Raw genomic sequence first — 23,211 nt, 5'->3', positions numbered from 1 at the left:
GACCTGAAACGTCAGCTTTCCTGCTCATCTGATGCTGCCTGGCCTGCTGTGTTCCTCCAGCTCCACGTTGTGATATCTCAGACTCCAGCATCGGCAGTTCTTACTATCTTATCTAAAAGTACAACTGGATCTTGATCAACTGGGCCAGTGAGTGAAGGAATGGCAGATGGAGTTTAATTCAAATGTTGCACAGTTAATTGTAGTGCCCTGGGTGTGTTGTTAAACAGAGACACCTGGGGGTGCAGGGGCATTGTTCCTTCATAATGATGTCACAGGTAGACAGGGTAGTGAAGGTGTTTGGCACATTTGCCTTCATCATGTTACAGCTGTACAAGGCCACATTTGGAGTATTGCGAACAATTCTGGTTGCCCTGCTATAGAAAAGATGTTACTGAACTGGAAAGAGTGCAAAAAAAGTTTTACAAGGATATCACTGAGACTGGAAGGTTTGAGTTATAAGGAGAGGCTGGAAAGGCTGGGACCTTTTTCACTGGAGCATACGAGGCTGAGGGGTCACCTTATAGAGATTTACAAAATCATGACAGGCATAGATAAAAGTGAACAGCCAAGATTTTTTCCCCTGGGTAAGGGAGTCCAGAACTAAAGGTGAGAAGGGAAAGATTTAACAGGTACCTGAGGGGCAACTTTTTTCACACAGACGGTGGTGCATACACAGAACAAACTGCCAGAGGAAGTGGTAGAGGTGGATACAATTACAACATTGTAAAGACATTTGGACTGGTATGTGGATTGGAAAGATTTTGAGAGATATGGGTCAAACTCAAGCAAATAGGACTAGTTCAGTTAAGGAAACCTCGTTGGCATGGCTGAATTGGGCTGAAGGGCCTGTTTCCATGCTGTATGACTCTATGAGACTGCGCTGATACATTGTGCCTTTCTAAACTAAAAACCGTTTACCTTTATGTGGTCCATGCCCCTCTATTCCCTGCTATTCTTAAATCTGTCAAGATGTCTCTTAAACATTGCTATTGTATCCACCTCCTTTGGCAACACATTCCAGGCACTTACTGCCCTCTGTGTAAAAAACTTGCCTCTTACATCTCCTTTAAACGTACCCCCTTCTATCTTAATCTTATGTCCCCTAGTAATTAACATTTCCACCCTGAAAAAAAGACTCCAGTTATCCATTCTATCCATGCCTCTCATAATTTTGCAAACTTCTATCAGGTCGCCTTTCAGCCCCTGACATTCAAGTGAAAACAAGCCGAGTTTGTCCAAACACTTCTCATAGCTAACACCCTCCCAATCAGGCAATATTGTGGTAAACCATTTCCATGCACTTTCCAAAGCCGTCACGTTCTTTTGATAATGTGGCAACCAGAACTGTATGCAGTATTCAAAATGTGGCCTAACTGAAGTTCAATACAGCTTCAACATGACTTTACAATTTTTATATTCTATGCCCCAGATGATTAAGGCAAGCATGCCCTACACCTTCTGGACCACCTTATCTATTATCCGCTTACGTAGCCACTTTCAGGAAACTGTGGACCTGTATGCATAGATCCCTCTGTATGTTGATGCTTCTACGAGTTCTGCCATTTACTGTACACTGCCCTCCTACATTAGGCCTTCCAAAATGCATCACCGCACATTTTTCCAGATTAAACTCCATCTGCTATTTCTCCACCCAATGTATAATGATGTAATATGTATATGTTACAAATAAAAGGGGTCCCAGGACTGATCCCTGTGGAACACCATTAGTCACAGATCTCCAGTCAGAAAAATACCCTTCCACTGCATCTCTGTGTCGTCTATGACTAAACCAGTTATGTATCCATCTTACCAGCTCACCACAGATCCCATGTGACTTCACCCTCTGTAACAGCTGCCATGTGGGACCTTATCAAAAGCCTTGCTAAAGTCCATATAGACAGCACCACCCTGACCTCATCAATCATCTTTGTCACTTCCTCAAAAAATTAAGTTTTGTGACACAAGGGCTTCCCCACACAAAGTCATACTGCCTATCACTAATAAGTCCATACTTTTCCAAATGTGAATAAATCCTATCCCTAAGAATCTTCTCCAATAATTTCTCTACCACTGATGTAAGGCTCACTGGCCTGTAAATTTCCCAGATTATCCCTATTGTCCTTCTTAAACAAAGGAACAACACCGGATATTCTCCAGCCCTCTGACTATGACTAAAGAGGAAAAAAGGTTGTTGTATAAGGCCCCAGCATTTGCTTCGCTCAGCATTGTGGGATAGATCTGATCAGGTACTGGGGACTTGTCTACCTTAATGCTTTTCAAAGCACCCAACACTTCTTTTTTACTTTGACATGCCCTAGAATATCAACATACCCCTTCCAAGATTCACCATACACCTTGCCTTTCTCCTGTGTGAATACTGATGCAAAGTATTCATTCAGGACCTCACCCATTTATAGAGTCCTAGAATCATACAGCGCAGAAATGGGCCCTTCAGTCCAATTTATCAATGCTGATCAGGCTTGTTAAACAGAACCACTTCCATTTGCCTACATTTGGCCCATATCCCTCTAAACCTTTCCTATCCATGTACCTGTCTAAATGTCTTTTAAATGTTGTAATTGTACCCGCCACTAAGACTTCCTCTGGCAGCTCATTCCATTTACACATGACCCTTTCTCTGGCTCCACACATAATTTCCCTCCTTTGTCCTTGAATGGACCTACCCTTTTCCTAGCTACCCTACTCAACCCCACTTTGAGCAGCTTGCATATGTACGGTTTCTGAATCTTGCTGTATTTTCCAGTTTCAATGTATCTGCAACATTTTACGTAGACTGGCAAACAATATGAAAACATTAAAAACAATGCAATTACAAATCCTTTGTAATGTCTCTTTATGTTCTTAATTTTCAAATATCTGCCCTTCTAAAAGAAGAAGGGCATTCAATCCATTGAGTCCATTCTAAATATCAGAGAGCAATTTAGTTGGTCTCACAATACTTGCCATCCCAGTATCCCTGCAATTTTTTTCCTCGTCCTCTTGAAGTCACAACTGAATCTGCCATTCTTCTAAAGCTGTGCATTCCACTTACTGCATGCCAGGTACTGAACACTGAGGAACCCCATTTTATACCTTTCTCAAGTATCAAAACCTACTATTCACCATTTCTCTTTGCTTTCTGTCATTCGAAACAACTTTGTATCTATACTACCACTGCCTCTTTGATTCCATGAATTCAACTTTACCAACATGCCTATTATGATGTGACACTTTATCAGCACCTTTTGGAAGTCCATATTGCCTGCAACAACTGCAACAACCTTATCAGTGCTCTCCAACACTTCATCCAAAAAGCAACTAAAGATAGTTAAATGCAATTTGCTCTTAACAGATCCAGACTGATTTTCCTTAATTAGTTTAGATTTGTCCAATTGACCATTACACTTCTGTCTTAGTTTATTGTTTCTAAAATCTTCCCCACTATCCAAATTGGCCTGTAGTTGCTCAGTGTATCCATACACACTTCTTTTGATCAAGAATGAAACATTTACAATTCTCTGGCCCTCTGACAGTACTACTGTAATTAATGAGGATTGGGAGACCATGGCTAGTATCTCTGCAATTTCTATTTTCCTCCATGAGCACCTCCAGATGCAATCCATCCAGACCTTGTCAACTTTAAGTCAATTCTAATTTTTCATCTTGGTATCAAGCTTTAGCGCACTTGGTACCCTAGCCATCTCCTCACATTCCATGACAGTAGCAGCATCTTTTTCATTCATAAAAGACAGGTAATGTATTCAAAGTAGAGCAAACACAACTGGGAAGATGAAATGCAGACTCAGCAACCGCTTTGTGAAACATCTATGTTCTGTCTGCAAAAATAACACTGAATGTCCTGTTTCCTGCCACTTCAACACACATGTTCCATGGCCAACATCTACGTCTCAGGCTTGCTGTGAGGCTCCAGTGACACTCAACACATGCAGGAAGAAATGAATCTCATTTTACGCTTGGGGACCCAACTTTAGAGCCTGAGTACTTCTCCCAGATCCTTACCCCAACACCCACACACCAGGCCTTGTCATCTCATGATGTGCTACCATAAACAACCCATTGTCAGGCACTAATGGTCCCCATTAGCAGCTATTGATTCTTCCAGGCTGACCTCTATCCATCCTTTGTTTGCCCAGCTGTTTTCTCTCTCTGTCTCTCTCTGGGCTCCAACCCCACCTTATCATTTACACCTCACCCCATCCCCATTGCATCTTCTGCATATATATCAACCTTTTCCTCACTAAAATCAGTTCTGAAGAAGGGTCACTGAACCAGAAACGTGAACTTTGCTTTCTCTCCACAAAAGCTGCCAGACCTGCTGAGTGTTTCCAGCAATGTCTGTTTTTCTTTCTGATTTCCAGCATCTGCAGTTCTTGGTTTTCTTCGTTCAAGATTTCATAGTTTTGAACATTCATTATTTTACTATACAACTGAGAACTGTAATAGAATCCACAATAAATGTGCAACTTATTTCTAATACCCAGCTTAACATGTGGTAAACATGGATTACCATGATAAAAGGCCTCGCTGCACACTTTACAATAGCAGATGCAATCAAGACTGATCCACAGATTTCTCCGTAACTCCCCAGACATTACTGGACACCAAAACTGCACCCCAGTACTGATTTACTGACACAGCTCTACCTTTACACCTCAGGCTAAATTCACCAACTCAAAAGCTGCCCTACTGTTCCCTGAGCTCTGATTTTGCTCAGTTGCATCAAGCAAATACTGCTTGTAACTTTTCTCTAGTTACCGACAACAATCTAATTGGGAATGCCACTACTTCTACATAATTGTGTTCACTATTAATGGGCTTAGATAAACTCTGACATCAACTGACAAAGTTTCAGGATAATCAAAATTATTTTGGCCCATGGATTTCCAGGGCCAGTCTGACATCTCCCTACTTGGGAATGGTGCATCTCAACTTTAGTTCAGGTCTAAAATCACACATCTTAAAATCTTACGTAGATAGCACTTAGAGCTAATATATTTTTTTCACATCAAGCCACGCATGGAATGCGTTTTAAAGTGCAATGCAGCTCCTACCAGACTTGGTCCAACAGCAGAAAGGTGGGGGAGTATAAAAACACCAGTACCCATCATCTTGATAAAATCAGGGCATCCCACTGGTTGATGCACTACAATACAATGGAGGATTGGTACAAATTATCATATGTCCAGTAGGGCATCCTTACAGCTTCTGGCCTCTCCAAAAATCATACAACGGTGACAGTACACAAGGAGACCAATTTGGCCATCAAGACTGTGTTGAATCTTCGAAAGAGCTATTCACAAAATGAATAATAATACTGGAAAATAATCAAATCCTTCTCAAATGACTCAATTCAAATTGCTTCCAGTACATTTTCAGACAGTGCTTTCCAGACCCTAACATGCTGTGTGAGAAAGTTTTCCTCATGTTACCACTGCTTCTTTTGTCAATTGCCTTAAAATATGCCCTCTGGATCTCGATTCTTCCGTCTGTCTAGATTTTGAGTAACCCAAACAAATCTCTCTCAAACTTCTCTTCTCCAAGGAACACAGTACTAATTTCTTCAATCTTTTTACGTAATTGAAGTTCCACGTTCCTGAACCCACTCTTGTGAATCTTTACTGCACTTCATGTTTTCCCAGATCAGGAAGCAATATTCCATTTATGGCAAAAGCAGTATTCCATATATATTTAGCATAGCCTCCTTGTTTTTGTACTTACTGTCCCTATTAATGAAGCCTAGGAGATCAAATGCTTTATTAACACCTCTCTCAATCTGCCATCTTTATTCACAATACACCCAGGTTCCTCTGCTGTTGCAAGAGATAGTAGGAACTGCAGATGCTGGAGAATCTGAGATAACAAGGTGTAGAGCTGGATGAATACAGCAGGCCAAACAGCATCAGAGGAGCAGGAAGGCTGACGTTTCGGGCCTAGACCCTTCTTCAGAAATGGGGGAGGGGAAGGGGGTTCTGAAATAAATAGGGAGAGAGGGGGAGGCAGATAGAAGATGGATAGAGGAGAAGATGGGTGGAGAGGAGACAGACAGGTCAAAGAGGCGGGGATGAAGCCAGTAAAGGTGAGTGTAGGTGGGGAGTTAGGGAGTTAGGGCTGTTGTATCCTGTTTAGAATTGTGCCCTTTATTTCATATTGTCTGCCTGTATTCTGCCTACCATAAGTCACTTCAAAATTTTATTGACCCTACATCCTCGACAATCAGGAACATTGCCAAGGATCTGGTCAAGCATCCTCTCAAACCATCACAAAAGCTTCATCAGGAATCTTGTGCAAGATATTTTTCCAGTCTTTCATTGAGTTATATTACAAAGGCTTGCCTCGAGAATCCCAAGGGATTTCCTGATTATTATTTTACCTTTTATTATAACCGTCTAGTTCACATCTTTAAGAGATATAACTTTTAATTGTAGGAATATAACTATTGAATATAACATAATATAACTGCATGAAACCGAAGTTCTCAGCCGAGGGCTCAATTCCTGCCCCAATCCAAAATGGACCCCATTAGTCTGGTGGCAGATTCAGAGGAATTCATCAGGCAAACAAGGCTCCGGGAATTCTTCCACAATCCCAAGATGACAGCAGCGAGCCCAGTGAGACAACCGATGAACCAGAACAGTCGACAGAGACTTTTTTTCTTTATTCATTCACGGGATGAGGGTTTCACGGCAAGGCAGCATTTATTGCCCATCTCTAATTTCCTGGAGGGCAGTTAAGAGTCAACCACATTACTGTTGGTCTGGAGTCACATGTAGGCCAGACCCGGTAAGGATGACAGTTTTATTTCCTAAAGGACATTGGCAAACCAGTTGAGTTTTTACGACAATTGGCAATAGATTCACAGTCAGCATTGGACTCTTAATTTAGATCTGCGGTGCAGCGACCAAGGAAGAAAGAGTCAAATTGGACCCCTCCAGAAGTCCACTGTCCTAGGCTCGACACATATGCTGAAGCTGTCAGGAGATGCATTAATGCCAGATTCATCAGCTGCACTCACAAGATAACGCAGAATTTCACCCAAGCACAATGCAAAGCCGCTATCCATGCTCTCAAGATCAATCGCAACATTGTCATCAAACCAACAGACAAAGGAGGAGCCATCGTCGTACAAAATAGAATGGACTGCTGCAAAGAAGCATACCGACAACTGAACAACCAGGAACACTACAGACAGCTACCTGCCGATCTGACCAAAGAACATATCCGTCAACTGAACAGACTGATCAAGACCTTTGATCCAGGCCTTTAGAGGATCCTATGCACGTTCATCCCACATACTTCTCACATAGGAGACTTCTACTGCCTTCTGAAGGTACACAAAGCTAACACACCTGGACATCCCATCGTATCAGCAATGGGGCCCTGTGTGAGAACCTGTCTGGCTACGTCGAGAGCATCTTGAAACCCATTGTACAAGGAAGCCCCAGCTTCTGTCGTGACGTTACAGATTTCTTACAGAAAATCAGCACCCATGGACCAGTCGAACCAGGAACATTCCTTGTCACAATGGACGTTTCGGCACTCTACACCAGCATCCCACAATGACAGCATCACTGCAACAGCCTCAGTATTCAACACTAACAACTGCCAATTTCCAGACACCACCCTACAACTCATCTGCTTCATCCTTGACCACAATGTCTTCATCTTTGAGAACAAGTTCTTTATCCAAACACACAGAATAGCCACAGTGACCAAATTTGCACCCCAATATGCCAACATTTTCATGCACAAGCTCAAGCAAGACGTCTTCCGACCAATGCTATACACCAGATACATCAACGACGTTTTCTTCCTTTGGACTCATGGCAAGGAATCACTAAAACGACTACATAGCAATATCACCAAGTTTTATCCCATCATCAGACTACCCATGGACTACCTTTCAAAATCAGTCTCATTCTTGAGCACACATATCTCCATCAAGGATGGACGCCTCAGTACTTCACACTACTGCAAGCCCACGGATAACCTCATGATGCTGCACTTCTGTAGCTTCCACCCTAAACATATTAAAGAAGCCACCCCCTACAGACAAGCCCTGCACATACACAGGATCTGCTCAGATGAGGAGGAACACAATGGACACATTTTGAAGGACGCCCTCATATGTCCTCAGAAGACAGACACTGGATACGACCGATAGAGTACCATTCATCGTCCAGTTCTTCCCTGGATCAGGGAGACCACGCCATGTTCTTCACAGCCGTCAACATGCCATTGATGACAATGAGCATCTCGCCAAGATCATCCCTAGGCCTCTACTTCTTGCCTTCAAACAATCACCAAACTTTAAACAGACCATCGTTTGCAGCAAACTACCCAGCCTCCAGGAGAACATCAACCACAACACCACACAACTCTGCCACAGCAAGCTCTGCAAGACATGCCAGATCATCAACATGGATATTACTATCACACGTGGGAACACCACCCTCCACATACACGGCAGACACTCATGTGACTCAGCCAATGTTGTCTATCTCATACACTGCAGACAAGGATGCCCTGAGGCATGGTATATTGGCGAGACCATGCAGATGCTATGGCAATGGATGAATGGACACCGCACAACAATTGCCAGACAGAAATGTTCCCTCCCAGTCAGGGAACACTTGAACGGCCAAGGACATTCAGCTTCCGATCTTTGAGTAAACGTCCTCCAAGGTGGCCTTCAAGACATGCAACAATGCAGAATCACCAAGCAGAAACTGATAGCCAAGTTCCATACCCATGAACATGGCTTCAACCGTGATCTTGGGTTCATGTCACACTACGTGTAACCTCACCACACTGTTCTGTATCTGTAAAATCTTCCTTACTATCCTGTTTTGTCACCATCACCTGGATAAATTGTTATGATCTCTTTACCTTAATTAGTTTGTACAATTTTGGATTACTTATTACTTTGATTAGACCCTCGATATGCAACTCTTATACCTTTCACGTTATTCCAGTCATTTAGTTTGTCTCCAGCACTACATTACTTTTTAATTTTTTGTAATTATCTCTCTGCCTCATTTAATCAGATTTAATCGTCCCTTCGCTTGTTATTCAACTGTTGACACTTTACTCACACTGTCAAACACTTCAGATCACCTGCAGGAACTTGTTATTTGACACACCACTCACACCATTTGTATGATCTTTTGATCTCTCTGCCCTTGATCTCCCTGCCCATAAATTCTGTGTTCTGCGTGCTTCTCTCTCACTGCACCTGATGAAAGGACTATGTTCCAAAAGCTTGTGATTTCAAATAAACCTGTTGGACTATAACCTAGCGTCTTGTAACTTCTGACCTTGTTTTTCTAGGCAATAGAGATAGCTGGTTTGGAAGGTGCTGTCAAAAGAGGTTTGGTAAGCAGTGCAATTTGTAGGTGGGTACACATTGCAGCCACTTTGTGTCAGTAATGAGGAGTGAATGTTGAAGGTGGAAGATGGGATTTCAATCAAGCTTGATCCAAAATCATTCCTGAATGGTGTTGAGTTTCTTGAGTGCTGCTGGAGATGCACCATCCAGGTAATGGACAGTACTCTATCACACTCTTGACTGGTGCTTTGTAGATGAAAGACAGGCTCTGGGGAGACAGGTGAATTACTTGACATCAAACATGCCCACATCTGGCTTATGATGGAAGGAAGATCATTGATGAATAAGCTGAAGATGGATGGACCTGGGACATTACACTGAGAAACTGAGCCAGGAGATACCGTTCAAGTCCCTCTGCTTTAAAAGTGTGTAATAACATCTCTGAACAGGCTGATCAGAAAACATCTACCCTGAAAAACTATTGGAGCAATAACCTGCAAAGGAGGTGACTGACCTCCACTAATCACAACCATCTTCCTTTGTGCTCGATGTGACTCCAAGTTGTGGAGAGATTTCCCCTCCAATCTGCACTGATTTCAATTTTGCTAGAGTTCCTTGAAGCTTCTCTGTGTGATATGCTGTCATGTTGTCAAGTCACCCTCACCTCATCTTTTTTTCAATTCATTCATGGGATGTGAGCATCACTGGCTAGGCGAGCATTTACTGCCCATCCTTGATTGTCCAGAGAACAGTCAACCACATTGCTGTGAGTCTAGAATCACACGTAGGCTAGACCAGTAAGGACAGCAGATCTTCTTCCCTAAAGTACATTAGTGAACCAGTTTGTTTAATGACAATTGACAGCAGTTACATGGTTACCACTAGGCCAGCTCTTTATTCCAGATTTTTTTTTTACTGAATTCAAACTTCACCATTTGCCATGATGGAATTCAAACGAGTGTTCCCAGAACATAGGCCTGGGATACTGGATTCCTAGTCCACTACACCTCCCCGTCTTAGGAGTTCAGCTCTTTTGTCCATGTTTGGATCAAAGCTGGAATGAGGTCAGGATTAGGGTCAGAACCCAACGACTGCCAGTGAGCAGCTTATTGCTGTGTCAGTAATGATACCTTCTGCCATCACTTCCCAGCAGCAATTGACTGGGTTTAGTTTGTACTGTCTCTTTTGTAAACAGAGCAAACCAGGCCAATTTTCCACATTGCTAAATAGATGCCAATGTTGTGGCTGCATCATCGCCAGAACATTATTTGGATCGATTCCCTTTGCAGTTCCAGTATCCTGTTCCCTCAACGTTTCTTAATACCATGTGGAGTGAACCGACTTTCCCAAGACTAGTATCTGTGATGCTGGGGACCTCAGGAGGAAATTTGGGCTAGATAATAAGATAAGAAATAGGTGGAGGGAAAGGCCTACACCTGCTCCTATTGCCTCAAGCTCATGCCTTCAAGAAGATCATAGATGATATTTCGATAGTTCAATATTCCCTTGCTAATGTAAACATCTTCTCAACACCTACCCTGTAAGGGCCCCTCAGAATCTTCTATATTTCAAAACAATCACCCTTCATTGTTCTAAACTGTAATGAATAAAGGCCTAGCCTGTTTAGCTGTTCTTGATAATTCAACCCCCTCATCACAGGAATCACCCCAGTGAATCTGTTTTGAACCACTTCCAATGTCAATTCATTCTTTCTTAAGTACCATGATGCAAAACCACACAAAGTACTCCTTACCGGCATTCTACACAGTTGTATCAAGACTCCCCTACTTTAAAACTCCAAGCCCTAGTAATAAAGACCAAAATTCCATTTGTATTCTTAATTACCTGTTGCAACTGCATGCTAACATTTTCTGTTTCATGCACAAGAACACCAAGATCCCTCTGCACTGCAGTTTTTGGTGTTTTTCTCTCTCTCTCTATTTAAATAATAATCTGCTTTGTGATTCTTCCTACCAAAGTGTATGATTTCACACTTATCTCACATTAAACGCCATCTGCCAAATTTTTGGCCATGCACTCAACCTATCAATATCCACTTGCAGATACCTCATGTCCTTATCACAACATATTCTTTCAGCTGTTTTTATGTCCTCAGCAAATTTGGATACACTACACTCTGTCCCTCCACTAAGTCTTTAATACAGATACTAAGAAATTGAGTAAATAATTAACTACCCCCTTAAAAACTGACAACACCCCCAGTGAGACCAGTCTACACCTTAAATACACTACTAAACAGCCAACTAATACCCCTAGTCTAACCTGCCCACCATGACTATCTAGCCCAACCCAACTATCCGCAATCACTGACTTTCCCTCCCATCAGCCAACTACATTCCCAATACCCCTATTGCCCTTACAAACGACCTATTCAAAAACTCACACTCATTCATGGAAGTCTCGACATTTTTAAAGACGTACCTGAATATCAGAGCTAATGTCATAAAAAAAGGGGTATTTCCCCTCTTTGTCCCAAACCTACCCTGCTCACTGGATTTAGATGGGAGATACTAAGCTGCCCATCTCCATGTCAACTGGGGTTAGAAGAAATGATTGCAGTGTAGAAGAAATTCCTTCACTAGATGCCCTGTGCTAAATATCACAAAAGCAAGCTATATGCAGTCAACAGTTCATCCAAATTCTATTCTGGAATTCCCTCTGAAAAACTCCACATTTCTCTATCTCCTGCTTCTGATATCTGATGAGCACTTAGTCACCCCTCCTAATATCACCTTAATGAGCTCAGTATCAACTTCTTCTGTTCGCATACCTGTGAACAGACTTAGGGCGTATTCCTATATTAAAGATGATATTTAAGTGTTGCTGTTGCTAATGGTATTCAAATTGCTTCTGGGCCAGTGCCAAACCGTTAATGTCCAGAAGGATGGCCATTTATGACATGAAAACCCAATAAATCTTTTAAGTAACTGTCTTTCATAGTGCTGAAGGCAATCTACTTTGAAGTGTTTGTCTTTAACTATTCTTCAAAGACCTGAGCCTCTTTGTTCAAGACCAACTATTTTCAGGGAGCGCTGGTCAAACAGAAGTATTTGGTGTAGATATCACACAGCACTCAAATTTGGAGGTGGGGGAGAGAGACTGGAGGTGGGGGAGAGAGACAGCGTGTGGGGTGGAATTGAATTATTCACTCATCTAAATTGCACAATCTGTTTCTTATGCAAAACTGAGTGATACTAACCCAGTCACCACTATAATGACATTACAATGATTTTGTATTAATTGTTTCGGGCTCACCTTAGCAACTTCTCAAATTCTAGTTGATTCATCTAAATTTCTGACTACGTGCACCATTGCAGAGATGGCAAGTATCATTTTGCAAGACAAGTGATGGAGCAGTGATGGAGTAGGCAGTGTCTGGGCTCCTCAGCCCAGGCTCAGGGCTTGTCCATCCCGTCCACTTTTTGTTTTTCTCCTTTTCTTGAGGGGTGGTGACATCATTGGACCAGCTGAGTGCCAGAGCAGAGCGGGCTAGAGGCAATGAGCAGAATGGAACAGCCAGCAAGCTGGAGGCCTGGTGCGGAGCAGGATGGCCAGGGTGCCTGGTGTGGAACGGGACAGGAGGCCCGAGCGGACTGGGGACAGTTTTTGGACTGGGGACTAGTGCAGGTAGTCAGTGGCTTGCGAGCCTGGTCAGACCATGTGTGGAAGCCCTCTGCATTGATCTACTGCAGGCCCTTTTTAGAAAGACACTAATGTTTATCTTTTTAACTTTATTTCTTATTTTTTCTACTTATACTATGAATAACTGTAAGGTAATGTACCTTTTTTTGAATTCCTCTATTTGTATCTAACATTTGTACCTAAGTACTTTTTAAAAAACAGGGTGACTAGGGAGAAGATAGGGCCACTCAAGGATAAAGGAGGGAACATGTGCTTGGAGGCAGGGGACGTGGGTTAAATCCTAAATGAGTACTTTGCGTTAGTAGTCACCCAGGAGAAGGGTATAGACGATAGTGAGATTTGTGTGGAGCATGCTAATATAACTAGGGCATTTGGAGATCAAGAAAGAAGTGGTGTTGGGTCTCTTGAAGAGCATAAGGTGGATATGTCCCCAGGAACCAATAGTGTCTACCCCAGGTTTTTGAGAGTGGCAAGAGAGATGATTGCTGGGGCCTCGACCAAGATCTTTGTATCCTCATTAGCCACTGGACAGGTCCTAGAGGACTGGCGTGTAGCTAATGTTGTTACTCTATTCAAGAAGGTAAATGTGGATAATCCAGGAAATTATAGACCAGTGAGTGTCACATCGGTGGTTGGGAAGCCATTGGAGAGAGTTCTTAGAGGTAGCATGGCTTGATTAGGGACAGTCAGCATGGCTTTGAGTAGGGCAGGTCATGATTTACTAACTTGATTGAATTTTTTGAGGAGGTGATGAAAGTGATCGATGAGGATAGAGGAGTGAGATGTTGTCTACATGGATTTTAGTAAGCCTTTCGACAAGCTCCCTTGTGGTAGGTTCATTCGGAAGATTAAGATGCATGGGATCCATGGTGACCTGGCCACAGATTCAGAATTGACTTGCCCAGAGAAGGCAGAGGATGGTGGTGGAAGGTTCTTTTTCAGGCTGGAGGGCCATTACTAGTGGTGTTCCACAGGGATCTATACTGGAACCTCTGCTGTTTGTGGGAAAATGTAGATGGGTGGGTAAGTACATTTGCAGACCTTCCAAAGTTCTGTGGACTTGTGTATAGGTAGATGGTGGTCAAACGATACAGCAGGATATAGATCAGTTGGAGGTACGGGTGTAGAAATAGCAGATAGAGTTTATTCTGGGTAAGTGTGAGGTGCTGCACTCTGGGAGATCAAATGTTAAGGAAAAGTGTACAGTTAATGGCAGGACACTGAACAGCATTGATATACAGAGGGATCTTGGGGTTCAAATCCATAGTTCACTGTAAGTGGCCATGCAAGCAGATAGGGTGGTGAAGAAGGCATATGACATACTTGAGCATGCATGGGGAATTAGTACAAGAGTCAGAATGTCATGCTGCAGCTTTATAAAACTTTGGTTAGGCCACACTTAAGAGTATTGCATTCAATTCTGGTTGTCACATTATAGGAAGGATGTGGAGGCTTTGGACAGGGTGCAGAAGAGGTTTACCAAGTTGCTGCCTAGATTAAAGGGTTTGAGCTATAAGGAGAGGCTAGAAAAACTCAGGTTGTTTTCTCTGGAGCAGCAGAGACTGATAGAAAATTATGAGATGCATAGATAAGGTTGACACTTCAGAATCTTTTTCCCAGATTGAAATGTCTAAAACTATGGGGCATGCATTTAAGTTCAAAGGAAACGTGAGGGTCAAGGTTTTTTACACAGAGCAGTAGGAGTGTGGAATATGGTGGTGGAGGCAGATGCGATAGGGACATTTAAGAGACTTTTAGATAAGGACATGAAAAAGCAAGGAATGGAGGGATATGGACCAAGAGCAAGCAGAAGGGATTAGTTTAATTTGATATCATGTTCGGTACAACATTGCAGGCCAAAGGGCCAGTTCCTATGCTGTACAGCTCTATGTTCTATGGCGCTGTATGAGGTGACATTGTAAACTCTTCACTTCTGTATTTGAGTACACATGACAATAAACTAATTCCAAGTCTATTCTCGTGAACAGCAATCCCTCCAAGAGCTCTCAATAAATCAAGACAGGACAAGGGGAAGCTATCTAATTTATCAAATATATGCCAGAACATAGAACAGTGCAGCACAGGAATAGGTCATTTGGCCTGGCCTGTCTATGCCAACCATGATGCTATTCTAAACCAATCCAATCTGCCTGCACATGGTCAGTATCCCTCTATTTTCTGCCTATTCATGTGTCTATCCAAATGCCTCTTAAACTTTGCTTTCGTATCTGTTTCTATCACCTCCCTGCCATGTTCCAGGCAGCTACTCCCTCTGGGTAAAAAATATTCCTCGCACATCTTCTTTAAACTTTCCCCCTCTCACCTTAAACCTATGCCCCCTAGTATTTGACATTTCCACCCTGAGAAAGAGACCCTGACTATCCACCCTATACATGCCTCTCAACATTTTACAATCTCCAAGTTTATCTAATCTCTCCTTATAGCTAATCCGGGCAACTTCTGGTAAATTCCTACACCATCTCCAAAGCCTCCACATCCTTCCTATAATGTGGCAACCAAAGCTGCGCACAGTACTCCAAATGCAGCCTGAACAGTTGCAACATGACTTGCCAACTTTTATACTCAATTCCCTGACCAATGAAGGCAAGTATGCCATATGCCTTCCTTACCACCTCATCCACTTGTGTTGCCACTTTCAGGCAGCTATGGATTCAGGCCTAAGGATCCCTCTGTATATCAATGCTCTTAAGGGTCTAGCCATCTTCAATCTACTTTCCTCTTGCATCTTCCTCCTCCAACTCCCAAAATGCATTACCTCACACTTGTCCATACTACACTCTCTGTACAGAAATCTAGTCAGCCCCAGTCCCCACTCTTAGTCTCAAAACTGTAAGCATTTGCTTCACGTGCCCTCCAACCAGAGTGCTTCATCTGAGAACTAAATTAGGGAGGTAACTAACAGTTTCTGTTTTATCTCCATGTCAACAATGGCCCAACCAATCAGCATCCTCTTCCCATGCAAAATGTATTAGTGTCCCTTTATTCAAATCTCGCCCTTGCATCCTAGTGCTGTTGAGTGCAAGATGAAAAGCTTTAACTTTTTGTCTCCTTTTAACAACGTCCAAGTTCTATACTACCAAGCAACTTTTTAAATACATATTTTCTACCAACAGTCCGACTTGGAGAGTCTTACAAATGCTAAGTTGCAAAGTTTATAAATTGTAAATGTGGAAGAAATATGCTTGCTATTTTTATTACTGCTATTTTTGCACAGATGCAGATATCTTTAACACAAACATATGGCACTTGCAGAAAGCAGCTGTGCTCTAGGAGGCTACTTCCAGAGATCTGGCAGCAAATAGGTAGAGACCTTGCAAGTTCTGGAAATGGCTCCAGTCGGTCCCAGAGCCTCAATTGCACTAATTAGCTGTGGAGTAAGCTTACTGAGGCCGGGACATACTGGGGAGCAGACCTGAGCAGAGTTCTTAATTATTCCCTGTTCCCTACTGGCCTGACAAAATACTGTCCATTAGCAGTTTCTCAAATTTACACAGTAACTTTTTATTCTACATGGTAGCAGAAACAATGGATATAATTTTAATATAAGGACTCCACACACAGTACATGTTCAGTAACAGGCTGAAAACAGTTTGTAATTGGAATGGGCTTTGCCTCGGCTTTCTATCACAGAAGGCTTAAGCATTCCACTTCCATGTTTCCCAACCAATCACAAAAGGTAGGTAAATGTTGTGCTGTATCTGTCACAGGAAAACTTTAACAAGAAAGGACACCAGTAGAGGTCAAAATGGCTAAATTTTCAGCAACCACAATCCTGGAAAGGGGACATGAGATGTTGGCACCCAGGTCTTACTCAGATACTGAAGTGAGATGATATTTCTTACATGCGTTCATACCAGATAGGTTTGGTTGGAAGAGGCTGAGGAAATTAATTGCAGAGTGGGGTGCAGGCAGCTTGGATTACAGAACTTCGGGAGGGTGCAAAAGAGGAGTGGCTTAGCACTTTCAGGAACCATGCCTCTAACCATGCCTTAGACTCTAACTTTCCCAGCAAAGACTCAGATATGCCTCAGACTCTAACTTTTCTGCACAGTCCTCCTCAGGCCAACACACCTGGAAATTACGATCATCATTCCTCAAGGTACCTCCACAAATTCTCACCTTGACAATGATATGTCCTCTCGCATAGACAGGGCAGATTACCTAAAGTTAACAGCAAAGTGTTCTATAGTCAACAGGAACTTGCCCTGGGAATCCTCGACATTGACACGAGACCTGTTTGAAGTCACATGGCCTCAGGTCAAACATGGACAAAGAGCTTTCTGCTCATTACCACCTACTGCTCATCTTTAACCAAGGAATCAGTATTTCTCCACATTGGGCACCACTCTGAAGAAGCACTGACACTGACAAGGGCACACAGTATTCTCTTCAACATCCATCACCAAGAGTGGCTTCGTAGCATCACTACTGACCAAGCTGTTCAAGTGTTGAAGGACATGGCGGTGGCAATGACATAGTGGAATGTCACTGGGTTAGCAACACAGGACACCAGGCCAATGTTCTAGTGATATCGGTTTGAATTCGGACATGACAGGCGGTGAAATTTATATTCAATAAAATCTTGAATAATGAACTGGCCTAACGGCAACACTGTGTATTGTCATAAAAACCCATGCGGTTTACTAATATCCTTTAGGGAAGGAAATCTGTCATCCTTACCTGGTCTAGACTACAAGTGACGCCAGACCTAAAGCACTGTGAATGGCTCTTAACTGCCCTATGGGCAATAAATGCTGGTCTTGCCAGTAATGCCCACATTCCACAAATGTGTATTTTTAAAAACAGCTGCTAGACTGGGTCTGTAGCAGTTGGTGAGAAAGGCAACGAGAGAGAAAAATCTACTGGGCCTCATCCTTATCAAGCTACTTATACCAGATGCATTTGTCAATGACAGTCTCATAAGGAGGAGTAACCATTAGGGAGGTAAAATCCCCAGGTTCACAAGAGCGATATCTTCCATCGTGCTGTGCCACTACACTGCCAAAATGGGATAGATTTCAATCATAACCAGCAACTCATCATCCATCAGCTGTTGTGGGGCACCAGCAGCAAAAAAATTGTACTCAACCACACTCAGTAATCTCATGGCCCAGCATATCCCCCACTTTATCAAGCCAGAGAAGCAACCTGATACAATGAAGTCTGCAGGAAGCCATGCCAGGAGGTGCACCAGACAAACGTAGGAATGATGTGTCAACCTAGTGAAGATACAGCACAAGACAACCTCTATGCCAAATAGCTGAAGCAGCAACAGTAGCATCCAATAAATAGGGTTAGCAATGCCACAACCAAAACAACACACCAGTTCCAAGCTCTACAAGTCCTACCATATCTAGTAGTGAATGATGGCTGACAACTAGACAACTAAACAACTAATAGTAGGAGGCTTGATAAATCTCCTTGTCTGCAATGTTGATGGAGCCCAGTACGTCAGTGCAAAAAGCAAGACTTAGGCTTTTGCAACTATCTTCAGCTGAAAGTGCCAAGTGGATGATCCATCTCAACCTCCCTCTGAGGTCGCCACCATTACAGATGCCAGTCTTCAGGCATAGAACATAGAACATGGAACAGTACAGGCCCTTTGGCCCACGACGTTGTGCCGACCTATTATCCTACTCTAAGATCAAACTACCCAATTCAATTCATTTCCTGTCACATCAAAATAATAGGTGGAGGTATTGGATACAGCAGAGGCAATGGGTCTTGTCAACATTCAATCAATAGTACTGAAGACTTATGCTCTAAAATTAACCATGCCCCGAGCCAAGATGCTCCAGCTACAGCACTGGCATCTACTCAGGAATGTGGAAAATAGCACAGGATCAGCTGTACAAAAAAACAGAACAAATCAAACATGGCCAACTGCCATTTATCAGACTATCCTATCACAGCAAAATGATGGAAGGGGTTATCAACAGTGCAGTAAAGGGGCACTTGCCCAACTGTAACCTGTTCACAGATACTCAGTTTAGATTCTGCAAGAGGCACTCCACTCCTGACCTCATTACAGCCTTGGTCCAAGCATGGGCAAAAGAAATGAATGCCAGAGTTTAGATAAGGATGATTACACTTGACATCAAGGCAGCATCAATTAAGCCAATCAAAACTGAAGTCAATGAATCAGGGGGTATATGCTCCACTGGTTGGAGTCATACCTAGCACAAAAGGAAGATGACTGTGGTTGCTCAGTCTCAGGACATCACTGCAGGAATTTCTTAGGGTAGAGTCCTAGGCCCTACTGTTTTACTTGTTTCATCAACGTCCCTCCCTTCAATTGTAAGGTCAGAAGTGGGGTTGTTCATGAATGCACAACATTCAGCACATTTACCATTTCTCAGATACTGAAGCAACCTATGTCCATATGCAGCAAGACCAGGACAATATCTAGCCATGGGATGTCAAGTGGTAAGTAACATTTGTTCCACACAAGTGTCAGGAACTCACCACCTCCAACAAGAGAGTTTAACCGTCTTCCCTTGGCAGTCAATGGCATCACCAACACTGAATTCTACTTTTTATGCCTACCATCATCTTGGGAGTTACCAATGACAAGAAACATAATTCAACCAGCTATATAAATATGGTGGCTACAAGAGAAGATCAGAAAGTAGGATTTCTACAGCAAGTAGTTCATCTCCTGTCTTCCCAGTGCCAGTCCACCCATCTATAAAGGCACAAGTCAGGAGTGTAATGAAATTCTCTCTATTGGTTTAGATGGGTAAAGCTCCAACAATTCTCAAGAAAACAATACCAATCAGGACAAAGCAGCCCATTTGATTTGCAACCTATCCACAACCTTCAACATTTAGTCCCTTCACAATTGAGACATAGTGGCAGCTTGCACCATCTACAAGATGCATTGCAGAAACTTACTTAAGCTGTTCAACAGCATCTTCGAAATACATACCCTCTACCACTTAGAATGAATGACAAGGGTATGGGAATGCATGGGAACAAATGCATAGGAACTCCACAACCTGCAAGTTTCCCTCCAAGCCAAATACTATCCTGACTTGAACTGTATTGCTGTTCCTTAACTGTCATTAAGTCAATATCCTGGAACTCCCCTCCAACAGCATCATTGTTGCACCTACAGAAGAAATTCAAGATGACAGTTCAAAATCACCCTCTAAAGGGCGATTGGGATAGGCAGTAAAATTATGGCCTAGCCAGCAACATCCGTGTCCGATGAAGAAACGGAACAAAAAAATCTGCCACCCCCACCCAGTCTGGCCTTCATGTGATTCCAGTTCAACTCTGAATGCTCTCAAAACAACTAAGGAATTAGCGGCACAAATGACTCTGTTAATATTCACACAGCAAGAATAAATTTAAGAAAGCACAACCGCAATTTGTCCAAACCAGTCTCCAGCTTCTCTGTTGAGGAGGAGTTGATAGTGGCAACACCATGTATTGATAATGATCATGCCTTATGCGTAACTGAGGGCAAGAGGGGGAAAGAGGAAGAAGGGAAAAGGCAATTTTTCTCATATCTAAATTAATGGTTTTAAAAACTCTCAGACCATCTAATTACAGTACATAAACAGGATAAATCTCCTTGTTTGTTAGAATGCCAAAATATTTATCTGATGGTTTTCCTCACTTGGTAAAATAGGCTAATCAATATATAAACATTTGATGCATCCTGTGCTTTTTGCCCCTTTACTACAATACAACCAAGTTTTTTTTTAAAGTGAAAAAAAAATTATATTACCACCAAGGATCAAATAAACCAGTTTATGAGTCACTCTTGAAACAATTAAGTTTTCTTCAGACTATTCTTGTCATCAATTTGGGAGTCAAATGGAATTGGCATTTACTTCCACAACCGGATATATGAGTTTTCTCCCATCCTTTAGGCACTATGTTGCAAAACCAGCACTCATTTCACAATGGCGTACAAACCTCTACAAGCAACTTGTATGAAGCACTCAGCATTCTCAGGCTGAAAGTTATTGTAGAAACATACAATGGTTACAGCACTGTACTTAAACTTACCAGTTGCATGATACTTAGCTCTGTTTCAAGATCCTGCTTCGCAAGTAATCTTATTACAACTACATTTTTCTTTTAAAATGGCACAAAACTCAAAAACTACTCACAAGAAGAACAAAAAAGTATGTGGTTATTCCTCACTTTGAATTGCTCAACTATGTCTTGGCTTCCGTTTGCACTTAGGTACTCACTGAACCCGTACAACCACAGGCCACAGCATGATGCTGTAACACTGTACTGAAAACTGCAAGCAAACTGAAAATAAACCAGCAGCTCTTGAATTTAACATGCAGAAAGAACGTCTTCAAGGGATACCTCTATGTTAAGGACAGTTAATATTCTAACATGCATGTGAATTGGCGATGCCTGAATGTTCAGTTAAAGGCAACACTTTTTTAAACATGGTATTATCTATTAACAAACTGTAATTCTGAAATATATGATCAAAACTGCATGATCTCTGCACTGATATTATGTACTTCCTACTATATTTCTATTCAAAATATTAAAGCTTGTAATATGTGTGAAAGGTAGGAGTAGCCTGGAGCTTGAGGTTAATTTTAATTTACAATTTGAAATAAAATGGAGGTATCCTACTGAAGCCTCAACATGTCTCAAAATTGGTCATCATGAAAGATGAAGGAAGAGGCATAGCAGCAGCATCTTTCACATATAAAAGTTTCTCAAGAGAGTTTATTAAATAGACATTCATACCAAAGCAGGAAATGCAAAAGGAAATTATCAAAAATGTAACCAAAGATGAAAAGATTAAGGTACATTTTAAGAAGAGGTGGAGATAGAAGAGACATAAGAAATTAAAAATTAGTTACATAGCATATACAATTTACAGCAATGAAACAGACCAACTGGACTAACAGAGTCATACCACAGTTTACAATCCCTTTAAAACAGTGTCATAGAATAAAACAGTGTCATAAAAAACAGAGCTCTGCAGCACAGAAAAGACCCTTCACCCCATCAAGTCTGCATTGGTCAAGGCCAGACGCCAACTCTCCGACACCTCCTCCTACCGCCCCCTTGATCATGACCCCACCCCTGAGCACCAAGCCATCATCTCCCAAACCAGCCACAACCTCATCACCTCAGGTGACCTTCCACCCACGGCCTCCAACCTCATCGTTCTCCAACCCCGCACTGCCCGCTTCTATCTCCTTCCCAAAATCCACAAACCTGAATGCCCTGGTCAACCCATTGTCTCCGCCTGCTCCTGCCGCACTGAACTGATCTCCAACTATCTGGACTTCGTCCAGGAACTCCCTACCTATGTCCGTGACACCACCCACGCCCTCCACCTCCTCCAGAACTTCCAATTCCCCGGTCCCCAACACCTCATCTTTACCATGGACGTCCAGTCCCTCTACACCTGCATTCCCCATGCAGATGGCCTAAAGGCCCTCCGCTTCTTCCTGTCCCGCAGGCCTGACCAGTCCCCCTCCACTGACACCCTCATCCGCTTAGCCGAACTCGTCCTCACCCTCAACAACTTCTCTTTTAATTCCTCCCACTTCCTACAGACAAAGGGGGTGGCCATGGGTACCCGCATGGGCCCAAGCTACGCCTGCCTCTTTGTAGGTTACGTGGAACAATCCCTCTTCCGTACCTACACCGGCCCTAAACCCCACCTCTTCCTCCGTTACATTGATGACTGTATCGGCACCGCCTCATGCTCCCACGAGGAGCTCGAACAGTTCATCCACTTCACCAACACCTTCCACCCCAACCTTAAGTTTACCTGGACCATCGCTACTACCTCTCTCCCCTTCCTGGACCTCTCTGTCTCCATATCGGGCAACCACCTAGAAACCGATATTCATTTCAAGCCCACCAACTCCCACAGCTACCTAGAATACTCCTCCTCCCACCTACCTTCCTGCAAAAATGCTATCCCCTATTCCCAATTCCTTCGCCTCGGCCGCATCTGCTCCCAGGATGAGGCATTCCACTCCCGTACATCTCAGTTGTCCTCGTTTTTCAAGGACTGTAACTTCCCCCCCTCAGTGGTCGAGAACGCCCTCAACCGTGTCTCCCACATCTCCCGCAACTCATCCCTCACACCCCGTCCACACAATAAGAACCAAAAAAGAATCCCCCTCGTCCTCACGTACCACTCCACCAACCTCCGGATCCAACGCATCATCCTCCGA

At 42.9% G+C, this 23,211-nt stretch overlaps 1 protein-coding gene across 1 annotated transcript in view; it reads right to left on the bottom strand.

Annotated features, from left to right (window-relative positions):
* sytl3 (synaptotagmin-like 3) overlaps positions 1 to 21,127 on the bottom strand; it is a 146,373-nt gene extending 125,246 nt beyond the window's left edge. The window contains exon 1 of the mRNA XM_048601179.1: positions 21,050 to 21,127. The gene's annotated coding sequence lies outside the window, so the exon portion shown is untranslated. The remainder of the gene's footprint in view (positions 1 to 21,049) is intronic.
* Positions 21,128 to 23,211: the final 2,084 nt, after the last annotated feature.

The sequence above is a fragment of the Rhincodon typus genome, chromosome 9, assembly GCF_021869965.1.
Source record: "Rhincodon typus isolate 14 chromosome 9, sRhiTyp1.1, whole genome shotgun sequence".
NCBI lineage: Eukaryota > Metazoa > Chordata > Chondrichthyes > Orectolobiformes > Rhincodontidae > Rhincodon > Rhincodon typus.
Note: the sequence above shows the minus strand (reverse complement) of the source record. Positions and strands in the feature narration are given on the sequence as shown.